Genomic DNA, 12,540 nt, shown 5'->3' with positions numbered 1-12,540 from the left:
AACAGAAAAGAGCTACGTATAAGTTAAATATAGCAGAAGTGGAATTTAATGGGTAATAAGTAAAATGCTAAAAATAGAGGAACAAGTGTTACTAATGTCAGGGCCACAGTCCTGAGGGAGTCCTGGGTCTAGCTTCTTGGCTCCTAAGTAAAGAACTGCGTCTTAGTGAGACAGGAGAGGTTGCAACAAGGCAGAGGCTGATTAAAAGGGAAAACAAACCCTGTGTGGGAGCAGCGTGGGTTCAGCTGAGGTGTCTACACCCAGTGGAGGCTAACTTCTATTGGGCTGTGCCAGTTCTATCCCTTCTCCTCTGGGTGGATCTGAGGTTGATTGGCATCTGTATTCACAGTTGAATTTGCCCTACTGCCATGCATATGTTTCTTATTCCCCTGGAAAATGGACAGAATGGGGAGAAATGGCAATGCTAATTATATGTTAACTAGCAACCCGGTTAACCTATTTAACCTTCACTGGGTCCCTTGTTCTGTGGTGCATGCCCAAGATCAGGTACTTTCCCTTCAGGGTCTTGCCTTCCTTTGTGGTCATCTGGCTTCAAGATGGCCCTGTTTCCCCTCACAGGAAGACTTCAGTGGAGTGTGTTGCGGGCTTGGGGGGCTGAGGGGCCCTAAGGTGTGGTCCTTGTCTATTCCTTCCACATGCTCCAGTTCCTTCCTAACAGAAGTATGTTAAAGCTAGTACCGATTTGTTGAATGCCATCTTTAAATGCCTAAGACACCAAACTCAAAGTAAGAACAACTAATAAAAATAACTTGTAATGATTCTCTTTCATTTTAAAGAATTTTATTTAGCCTTCAAATAACAGGAAAACTTTTCCCAGAAAATTATTTGTCTTTTTATATTAAAAGCTTGATGTTTCTATAATGCCTCTATTTAACCAGCTTTTTTCTTCAACAGAAAGTTAATTTTATCCCCTCTGTACTTTTGCCAAGAAGACACTTTATGCATATTATGTAATTATATATTTGTTTACATATGATAATAATGCAATACTAAACTGTCTGATGAATGTTTAAGGTGATTCTCATCCAGAACCATATTCCATGGAGAGAGTTACAGATGTTCAGGTTACTGTATGAGGCCAACTCTGCAATGTGTAGCTCTTGTAGACAAGAGCTCCTCCTGTGAAGTATGGGGAATTTAAGCACATGTGATTGATATGTTTAAAAATAATTAGAAATTAAACAATAAGGGAATAAAAACACACAAAACTTAAAAAAGAAAGTTGTTGGTTTTTTTTTTTTGTGTGTGTGTGCATGTTTTGGTAATAGGAATTAATGTGTCTACCACTAAGCTACACCCACAGCCCATTTTATTTGATTTTGAAACAGGCTCTTGTGTGGTTGCCCATCTTGGTGATCATCCGGCCTCAGCCTTCTGAGTAGCTGGTATTGCAGTCTTGTGCTCCTATGCTGGGCTGATAGTCATTTGCATATTCTTTGCTCTTCTAATATCTTCATGTAGGTGTGTCAAGAAAGCTATGTTTCAAGAAAGATGTCCATTCTATCCTTGAGCATCTAAAAATGTCTTCGTTCGTGAAAAATCATCTGGCTGGGCACTGGATCCATTACCTCTAAATCAAGTGTGTGGCGTGATGGTCATTTATTAACTGCCCTGAAGGAGATGCATTAGATGACAAATGGTTTACAAACCAGTGAACTCTGGCTGTGTCTAGACGTAGGCTTAGAACCCAGATGACTCTCAATGAATGTCTGTTTTTAAAAACAGATTTGTCATTTGTTGAGTAAAACAGTTGAGGTAAATGATGCCATAGAACATTCTGGTTTCCAAACTTTGTGGTTTATGACCACATTTTTACATTACTAGAATATACTTCGGTAATAGATATGAAGTAAATGTTGAGTGATTAGAGAATGGGTGTTGAAGCAGAATCTTTGGGGAGACCAAGACTCCCACTTGACTAATAGAATTTTTTTTGCGGGGGGTGGGTGGTGAAGAGGTAAGGCTTGTATTTTATTTCTCTTTCTTTTTTAATTTTTTTCATTGTAATAAATGAACTTAATATGTGATCTCTCTAAAGAAAGGTTTTGGTGTACAGCATATTTTTTAAGATTACAGGGATAATCTTCTACAGTAGACCACAAGAGCTTATTCATCTTAGCTGAAACTTTATGCCCATGAATTGGTTAACTCCTCATTTCCCACTTCTCCCCAGGCCCTGGCAACTATCATTATACTGAGTCTATGTAATTGACTATTTTAAATACCTTCTATAAGTAAACCTTGCAGTGTGTGTGTGTGTGTGTGTGTGTGTATGTGTGTGTATGTTTGTGCATGTGTGCGTGTGTGCATGCATGTGTGTTTTCCTTATCTAATCACCCATCCATGAATACTTGATCCCAACCTTGGCATCTGATTTTAAATCTCTTAGCTAAATACATGTAAGTGAAATTGCTCAATCATATCATAGCTATAGTTTTAATTTTTTGAGGAACCTCCATATCATTTTCCATAGTGGCTGCACCATATTACACTCCCAGCAACAGTGTCCAAGGATTTTAATTTCTTCACATACTTGCCAACACTTGTGGTCCTATTTTCTAAAAATAATAACCATTCTGAGAAGATAAGGTGATATCTCATTGTTTTTTTTTTATTTCCTTGATAATGAATGATGTTAAAGAATTGGCCATTTGTGGCTTCTCTGGAGAGTTGACAATTTATGTCTTTAGCTCATTTTTAAACAGATTATTGGGTATTGTGTTATGGGTTGTCAGAGTTCCTTACATACTTTGGAGATTAATCCTTTATCAGATACATATTTTTCAAATATTTTCTCACATTCTGTAGATTAATTTTTTTCTGTTGATTGCTTCCTGAATAAATCAATTTTGAGAGGGATGAACAAGGAGAGAGACATCATGCTTCTTGATATCAAAATATATTAGAAATATACTGTCAACAAAGACAGCCACTTGAAGCAAAAGAACAGGATAAGAATTCCAGAAACAAGCCTGCACATATATCAACTTATCTTCAAGAAGCATATCAGGAATACACAAGGGGGAAGGGGTCGTCTCCTCAGCAAGTGGTGATGGGAAACAGATATACACACGCAAGGGATGAAGTTGCACCCTTAGGCAGTGCACAAAAATCGACTCAAAATGGTTTAATGACTTAAATGTAAAACTCCTAGAAAATAAAGGGGAAAACTTCACACATGGTTCTTGGCCACAGTTTCATGATGGTCCTGACAGTGATTTCACAGCTAAGACAATAGAATCACCAGCAACAAAACCAAGAATAAATACCTGGACCATATCAAAGGAGAAGACTTCCACATCAAAGGAAGCAATCAGCAGAATGCATGACAGAATCCAACCCTCTGAAATCACGCAAGAGCATCAGGCTGTAGTATAAAAAATACTGGCATTAAAATAGGAGTTAATGTATTTCCTTGTTGAAGAGAAGTTCTGTTAATAATCAAGAGATTTATTTATTTATTTATTTTGTTAATAGAATCAACTAAAAAAGATAAAGAAAAATAAAACTTAAAAATACTTGAGGTTCCCCATCCCCCAACTCACAAAATATTGGGTGAGGTCATGCCGTAAAACAGCTGGGGTAAATCCCATCTCTTCCATTTATTAGTAAGGCTTTTTAACTTTTCAGAACCTCCACCTCTCCTTCTATGATCTGTAGAAAACTGTTTCTGATTAACCTTCATTTGAATAAATATAAAAGAGGGTCTGGTACATATCAGGAACATAGGAGTTACTGAATAGATGAATAATAAATCATATTTACAGATTATGTGAGGAGATAGGGCCCCTGTTATCATTCACTTTAACTTGTCATATGGAAGTCATATTCATGAACTAATATCTAATCTGGAAGAAAAGATTTGGAGGTATATGATTTTTGCGATTTTTTAATTTGTACATTTTAATTACATACTATCTAATCTAATATCTAATTATCTATATCTAATATGTATCTATATCTAATGTGTAAGAAAACAGAGGTTGTAAATGTTTTTTAGATTTCAAAAAAAAAATGATATTAAGCCCCAGCAATGGTTACATCACAGGCCTTTTTGACTTTGAGGCATCAGTGCTTCATTTTCCCAGGAAGTTTGGGAAGTTATAATTGGGTATAAATTTTAACCTTTATTTGTTGAGATATGTCAAAATGTCACAAGAAGGATTTTGACTATTAAACTGGAGTGAAAGTTCAATACTTTTGTCAGTATAATTGCACTTTATTCTGGATAGTGTAAAACATACTTGTAAAAATAGAATAATCACATATTTGTTTGAATTCCTAAGGAGCAGGGTCAAAGCAGAATACCAAGTAGCCTGAGTCAAATACTAACAATTAATCAAAAACTCTGATAAAAGGGGGAAATATTTAAAGGAACCAAAAATGTGCATACAACTTGTTCATGAATATGACTTCCATATGGCAAGCTAAAGTGGATGGCGAAGGTTTTTCGATGCTCAAATAAAAAAGTAAGCATAAATGGAAATAGTTTATAGCTTACAGGTTTTATAAAAATAAAAAAAAAGAAACTTAGGTTGCATCTGTAAAATAAATAATATACTCAATGGACAAGAGCAAAGCTAGAAATGTACAAAAGTGGCCCATGGCAATCTGCAGAATAGTAAAATACTCTATTTTTAAAAATGTAAGCATATATTTTGTTGCTTTTGGTTTTGGAGGGTTTTATGTATAATTTTTTACTAGTTACAAAGAGCTCCCCCCCACTGTCACCATTATCATCATTATCAGAATCCTCAATATTTTGATGAGAGTCACAGTATATATTAAAGCACTTTATAATTATACATCTCTACTTTTGTATGAACTGAAATGAACAAATAAAAATAATAAAATTGAAAAAAAAATCATACATCTCCAAAACATGACCCGGGAGGTAGCTATTTGTTTATGCAGTCTGTTCATTTTGTCTACACATTTAGCAGCAATAAGCAGGCTAAAGTGAAGAAACAAAACTGCTTCCAAGATCACAAATAAAGCACGGACATAAATGGTCTAGTGCTTCTTAAAGAACTCCATGCTTTGAAAGTCGCTCCATGCAAATCATGATGTTTTGTCTAACTCTGAAATTACTTTAAAACTGTTGACAGTTCCAGAATTGTTTTATCGACCAAACATGTTTTAAATCTGTGTCACATTGTGGACCTGCAATGTAAGGTTTGTCCTAGTGAGTGCCATACATAGTTGGAACTCATTGGCAATTGAAGATAGGAAAGATGCCTGCGTTTTATTATAGGTCAAGGGTATAATGACGTTACTGACACAGGGGTGGCTACTATAAATGATTAACGTCTATCACTCTGGAAAGACCATATGCTAAAACTGTGTGAAACCTGCCTCTTGGGCACGGTGTGGAAGGTGAAAGAGTTTATGCTAAAAGATCAGAGACAGCCTCAGCGCTCCTGGACTGTGGACGGCCCCAACAATCTTAAGCAGGCCAGTTAATCTCTTGAGTATCAGGATAACTTATTTTTGCTTCCCTGAAAGGCAGCACTGCAGAGTGTCCCACACCACTGTCTCCTGAGGCGCCTCTGTGGCTCTGCTCTGATTTTTTTGTGCTCTAATTTTCCTGGGCTGGAGGATTAGAAAGCTGCTACTTTGGAAGACATAGTGCACCTGCTGTGCCTTCTCTTATGCTATCCTTGGGTTCCTTGTCCTACCTGAGAACATCAACTCTAACGTATTTTATATATAGAAGGGAAACCTTTATGTCATCTTTTTGGTACTCAGAGAATGCCCAAGGATGTAGATAGTGCATGGGGTGGGGTGGGAGGATCATGTGGAAAGCTATTTTGCAATCCATTAGGAATTTCTGTTTCCAATCAGGGTTTACAACACCCCGGTGTGAAATCTGAAAGCAGGAAAAACACTGAGGAAAGCCTCACAGACAGATTCTACCAGGAAAACTCCGAAGCTGCTTCCAGAAAGTCAAGGATGCTCCGTGAGGCAGTTTGTATGGTCATAAATAAAATGGAAACTTCAGCCCTACAAAGAACATACAATGTGAGAAGCTTTGATTTATCAATGGCCAAGTCTATGACTAAAATAAAAGATGTTTTTCCTCCTGGATAGAAAGCTGTTATACAGATTTAAAAGCTGGTAAACATTTCATTTAATTTCTCTAAACACAAGATTTTTTTAAAAAATGTAGATGATAAGGACAGCTCTAAATTATTTAAATAAATTACCAGACCACAGAATTTCTGAGTTAAAAATAATTTGTAAATCAGTACATTATGAAGCAGGTTTTAAGTTCAGGTTGGGCTATTTATCGTATTTCAAAATTTCCTGCATGCCCCCAGGAAAGGAAAAATCCTGACTTTTGCTTAATAACAAATTTCCTTAGCAAGATATCTGTCCTGGTATTGGGCTCAAATTCTGTATGACTCAATCTGATTGTTTCCTTGGGTCTTTATTTATTTGACTTGTAGAATAGCTAGTTGATACATGGAGGAGAGCTTTAAAAATTATCTGAAGACTGTAATGAAAATATTGTGCCTTAATGTGTTCCTTACACCCAAGTGCACATATTTTCCCATTACCTGGGCAGTTCTTACAGAGGGAAGTCATGCAGAAACAATGATGACTTTTGAGAGTTAGATAGATGTTTTTGGTTATCAGCTGTTGTAAGTGGAGCAAAAGGTGAGAGAAAAATAATAGCTTTGCGGGATGCCTCATATAAAAATACAGCTATTGCTTATCATAAAGAAACATTGGAAAATCAAATTCAAATGTCTGGGAAATAGAGAAGAATTGGACAACAATGCCAAGCAAGTGTGCACTTAGGCAAAATCAATTCAGTGTTCAGCGTTTCTTATTAATTAAGAATGGGGCTCTGATGTCAGACTGCTCTGGATAAAATTCTAGATCTCTCCTAACTGTGGAATATTTGGCAAAATAATACTCTTTTTTTGAGATGGTGATCAAACCTATCTCTAGCATTCCCATTCTTAGTATATACTAGGAAATAGTCTTCTATTGAGCCATGTCCTTGCCCCTAAAATAGCATACATTTTAAGCTTAATTTTTCTTATGTGTATATGGAGATGGTAATGATACATGGCTTAGAAATGAGATAATGTGTGTAAATTGACTAACGGTGTGCCTGGCATGCAGTGAAGCTCAATAGATGTGAACATATCCAAGAACGTTCTTGTTGCTTTATGTCACATGTCCTCACAACAAGAGGACAAGGTAGGTACCATCATCACCCTCCCCACATTACCTATGAGGAAACTGATCCAGAGAGAGGACTTGCCCAAGGTCACAGAGATAGTACTTAGAGGCATTGAGATTCTAACCCAGAATTTTCCTCACACTCTCCCCTACCATGCTGTGCATAGAAGCCACAGACTCCTGTAAGGGCCTGTTGCTTCTCATGCCCTTTTTACATTTTTCTGACATTGTGTTGGTCAGCATTTCTATAGAACAAATTCAGTCTGCAGATCCTTGGCTGTCCTGCATGTGACAGCGTGGAAAGGCAAGTTTAGATGCTGTCTGGGCTGTCTTGGAACTCTAAGGCAGAGGCAGGCTTCTCATGGTGTGGACTCTGGTCCTAACAGTCAGTATCATTGCCCATATTACCATTTCCTATATATTGACACCCAAGTGCCAAGTACTGGTATGGCTCGTAGCTATAGGAAGTAGTTGGATAAAGGAAATTTGGAACCCACTGAGTGGTATGGTGCATGATCCTTCAGGGACTACATGCTGTCTCTTCTAAGGTGTACACTGTATCTTAATTTTAATAGACTTGGTCAACATTCCAGGTGGGCAGCCATTTTGTAAGTCTTCAGAGGTGGGTGGATGAGTGGCTAAGGGTTTTCCCAGCATCTTTATAAATACAATAACTTTCAATGGGATTTTAGAAGAAAAACAAGTAATTGGGAATCAAAGTCCTTGGTTTTAGAACTCATTCTTCTTTGCATTGCTTTGTGTTTTAGGAAAACTTTCTTAGCATCTTTGGTCTATATCCTCACCTATAATTAGAATGATCTGGACAGGATTGTCTAGATTTTCTTTAATTCTGATTTTCCCATACTCCTATGATTTTATTGTTCCTTCATACTTTGGTAAAATTTATACCATGGTCACAAGTAGACTTCTGGGTGCCTTTGGTATATATAAAGTTATGGGAATTCAAAATCTAGAGAAAATTATTTAAATGGTTATATTTGACCAAGATCAATTCAATCATAAAATGTCTATTCTGAATATCACATTGTATTTATGCTCACTTACTTAGGATATTCTAGTTAGGTAGTTTTATGTCTAAATACATGGGAAAAAGTCAACCCCAATAGGTATTATCCATGTAGGCTGATACTTACTTGTTAACTTATAGAAGTTGCAATGTATGAAGGCAGGTGACCTGATCTCTTAGGAGTTAAACAGACCTGCCGCCCTGGAAGGAATACTGCATAAACCCAGCAAGCACAGTCATTAAAGTTCTCTTCTGTTCATTCAGCCCTTGAGCTGAAGAACTTGTTGGAGCTGTATCATTGCCCTTTAGGGAGCACCCTGTTTCTCTGCCTGACTAGAAGCTTGCCTAAGAACAGGGTGGTGTTCACTAGTGAACCTTCCCAGAGATGCTTTTGGTGTATCTGAAAGCAATAAAAGACCCTTTTAAAAAATACTGCATACAGCCTTCAGTACAGTGCCTATTGCTAATGAAAGGTTTCATATTGGGGTCATTACCAATACACAGAATGACTATTGGCACAAGACTTCCTTTCATTGCTCAACACCATCTGGTAGCAGTGATAAGGGAGAAAGGCCTAACTGCTGGGAGCTATCTTCACCCACGGAAGGCCACTGGTGTTTACAGAAAGTTTGACAAAGTTAAATATGTTGCCTGAAGAATTTAGAACTGCATATGATTATTTGAGGTTAGAGCCAAGGGAAAAAGAAGCTAGAGAGTTCCTTGGATAGATAAATTGCTGTCCATGATATCAACAACATATGTAAAGAAATTTATGGATTAAGGTATGTGTGTGAATATCATTCTCTTCCTTGGCTTTATTCCTATCATTCAGAATTGGATAGGACTGAATTAATTTGCTATAATAGATTTGATTGGGCAGAAACAGAAAGAGCTATTTGTGATCTTACACGCTACTCTTTATTATTCTTGATTAATTTAAATGTTACAATATTTTAAAGTTCACAATCTATTTATTCATTTAAAATGCATATATACATTTATATGTATATTTGTATCCTTGTATTGTGTGTGTGTATATGTTTGTACCACTTTTCTAGATTCTAGGGGTCAGCAGGAAATAAAACAGACAAAACTCCTGATCTCATAAACCATGAACTCTAATGTGGCAGTGAATGCAGAAAATGTACAACACACACACACACACACACACACACACACACGGCATGATATATTAGATAGTGATGAATACTATGGAGAAAAACAAGGAAAAAAGAGGGGAGAGACATGCAATTCCAGAGAGGGAAGGAGAAGAACTAACCACTACTCTGCCATTTTAGCAGAGACCTGGACAAAGTGAGATGCAAACCTTGTGCATGAGGAGGCCTGGGCAGAGCCAAGAGCTAGAGTGTGCAGTGAAGGCACCTTACAGGAATGTTCAGCCCAGCCATATGGCCCTGAGAGGTGGAGCTGAGAGTGGGGGGAAGGTTTATGGGGGATTAGGACCAGGCGGCATTGGTCCTAATCCTCACCCTCTTTTGATGATTTTAATTTAATTCCCACTGAAGGTCTTTGAGCAGGGTGAGACACTTTGACTCATATTTAACAAGATTATCCTGTTGTCAAGCCTTTAATAGATGTAGGGGGACAGGGGTAGAAGTGGGAGGTCGGACTGGGAGGCTGCGGTAGTTCACGTGGGAAGCAGTGGTAGCTCAGGCCAAGTCAGGAGCGGTGCAGGTTGTGAGAGGTGGCGGGGTCGGATATATTTGGAGGGTGAATTCATCGGGACTGGTTGACAGATTGATGTGCAAAATGAAAGAGCCAGGAGGACTCAAAAGGCTTTTGGCATAAGTATTTGCAAGGTCGGAATTGCTATGAATGCAAATGGAGAGGAGACCTTGGGAGAAGTAGATTTTAGAGGAAAGATTAGGAGCTTAAGTTTCAACACGTTAGGCTTCAGGTGTCTATCAGACATGCACCAGGACTTATTAGATGATAGAGTATACATGCCTGGAAATCAGGAGACTAAAAGTATGTACTTTGGTCTTCAGCACCTGGGTGACATTAGCATGTGATGAAACCATATGCTATCATTTTAAATGTGAATGAGAAAAGGCAGACTCCTCCAAACTGAGCTCTGGAACATGCCAGAAGAGACCAGGAGAGGGAAGGAAGAGCACAGGACAGGTCAGAGTGAATATTATGCTTCAAGGAGGGAGAGTAAGGAATTCCACACTGGCGTCAAACCTCATTTCTTTCCCAGGTTGATATTACACAATGCGCATGTGAATGAAAACGTCACATTATACTTTTAAAACGTGCACAAATATTATGTCAATTAAAATTGATTAATTTAAAAAAAATAGGAGTCAGGTGATTGATGTGGAAGGTGTGGCCTATCAGTCGTATTTCTTTTCTGCTTCTTTAGGTGAGATTTCCTGAGGAATACAAATTCCCTGCCTTCCACTTTGATGGAAGGTTAATGCTGATGGCCCAGCTTTGAACACTGGACTCTGAGATTCAGAGGTACTTTGCCTGGTAGAATCTACAGAGTGGACATGGGCTTTTGAATTGTACCCAGAAAGGAAAGGGTGCAAACAATTAGGAGATAATGAGGTTACTGCAAGCCTTGGAAACAAGTGCCCTTCCTTTGGACTGCAGTGTTAATGAGCGGTGAAAAAAGCATCTACCAAGCACAGTAGAAAATCAGCAGGGGTCTGGACCAAACACTACCCTCTTCTAGCTGTAAGATCTTTTTCCTTCTTTCTTTCTTTTTTTTTCCTGCTTACTACTTCCAACTTAATAATGTATAGTCCATTAGAGGAGCCGTCACACTCCAGGGGGCAATTGTGTGAATAGTTAGTTTTGTTGTGTATACTATATAAGACATGATAACTCTGCATGCCATTTTGGCACACATATACACATGTGCTTAGAATTTGTGCATATGCATATACATGCATATAATGTTGTGATGTGAAAGTCAGTGTCCACCCAAAATTCATACATTGACAATGCAAAATGCAATAGTATGAAGAAGTGAGGGTGGTTGAGCAGTCATTAGGTCACAGGAATGGAGCCCTTCTGAATGAAATTAGTGCCCTTACAAAGAAAGTCTGAGGCAGCTCATATGCCCCTTCTACTATGTGAGGATACAGGGCTGGGGACTGTCTAGGAATGAGGTAACATTTCTTTATCAGATACCAAATCTGCCAGTGGCTTGATCTTGAACTTCTGGGACTGAGTGAAATAAACTTCTGTTGTTTATAAGCCACACAGTTTATAGTATTTTGTTCTAGTAGCCTGGATGGATTAATACATTAAACATTGTCTTAGAGTCAATCATAGAGAAACGTTCAATGAGATTAAGGTTTCCCACTATGCCTTTGTATTTTTCAATCTGTTCTTTCTTATATAAAATCCTCCAATTATTCGGTGTCTTCAATCTCTCTTCATTCTTTCCTCACAGGAGGGAGGCATACAAAATTTGAAATGAGGCTGAATATTTTCAGCTTAGATTGCCATTTTCATTTCGAGTGAAGATAGTGTCAGCCAAAAGCAGTGAAGCTCTGTAGCTTGGTGTAAGTTAAAACTTTAGGCCACAAGGAACCCATAACTCCATCCATATGAATTCCCATCTATTTATCCTATTCTTAACACCAATTCTGAGGTTGTATGTTGCTTTAACTGTTAAACATAAGTACAAAGTTCAAAGTCCCATAGAAGTGAGGAAAGTTATTTAAAAAAATTTTTTAAAGCTGTTTTTTATAAGGTAGCACAGAAATCATTAATAATATGGCAAAATTCTCTGCTGTGTACATACATTTTAGAGGTACAAATATTTTCAGACCTTAAGGACCTGTGTGATGAACACAAAGCATATAATACTTGCTTTTATTAGAGAAGGAAGTTACATAAAATTGGGCTAATATCCGCTTTTGACACATTAACAAGTAAATCAAAAGATCAAATTATGTAAACTGATTTAGATTCTTCCCTTATGCCATGTACATTTAGTATGTTAGTGTTTACTTATTAATAAATTACACACAAGTTAGTTTAAATCAAGAAAATTGCTCACATAATCATGTAATTTTAAATCTTTAACTACCTCATAGTCTTTTAGGCAGTGATGTAAAGGATTAGAAAGAGAATAAATAAAAGTAGGACTGGAAGACTGGTCAAAATCATTTTACGGGCTGGGGATGTGGCTCAAGCGGTAGCGCGCTCGCCTGGCGTGCATGCGGCCTGGGTTCGATCCTCAGCACCACATACAAACAAAGATGTTGTGTCCGCCAAGAACTAAAAAATAAATATTTAAACTCTCTCTCTCTCTCTCT

The sequence above is a fragment of the Callospermophilus lateralis genome (assembly GCF_048772815.1).
Source record: "Callospermophilus lateralis isolate mCalLat2 chromosome 17 unlocalized genomic scaffold, mCalLat2.hap1 SUPER_17_unloc_2, whole genome shotgun sequence".
Taxonomy (NCBI): Eukaryota; Metazoa; Chordata; class Mammalia; order Rodentia; family Sciuridae; genus Callospermophilus; species Callospermophilus lateralis.
The sequence above is the reverse complement of the archived record's forward strand: the minus strand, read 5'-3'. Positions refer to the sequence as shown.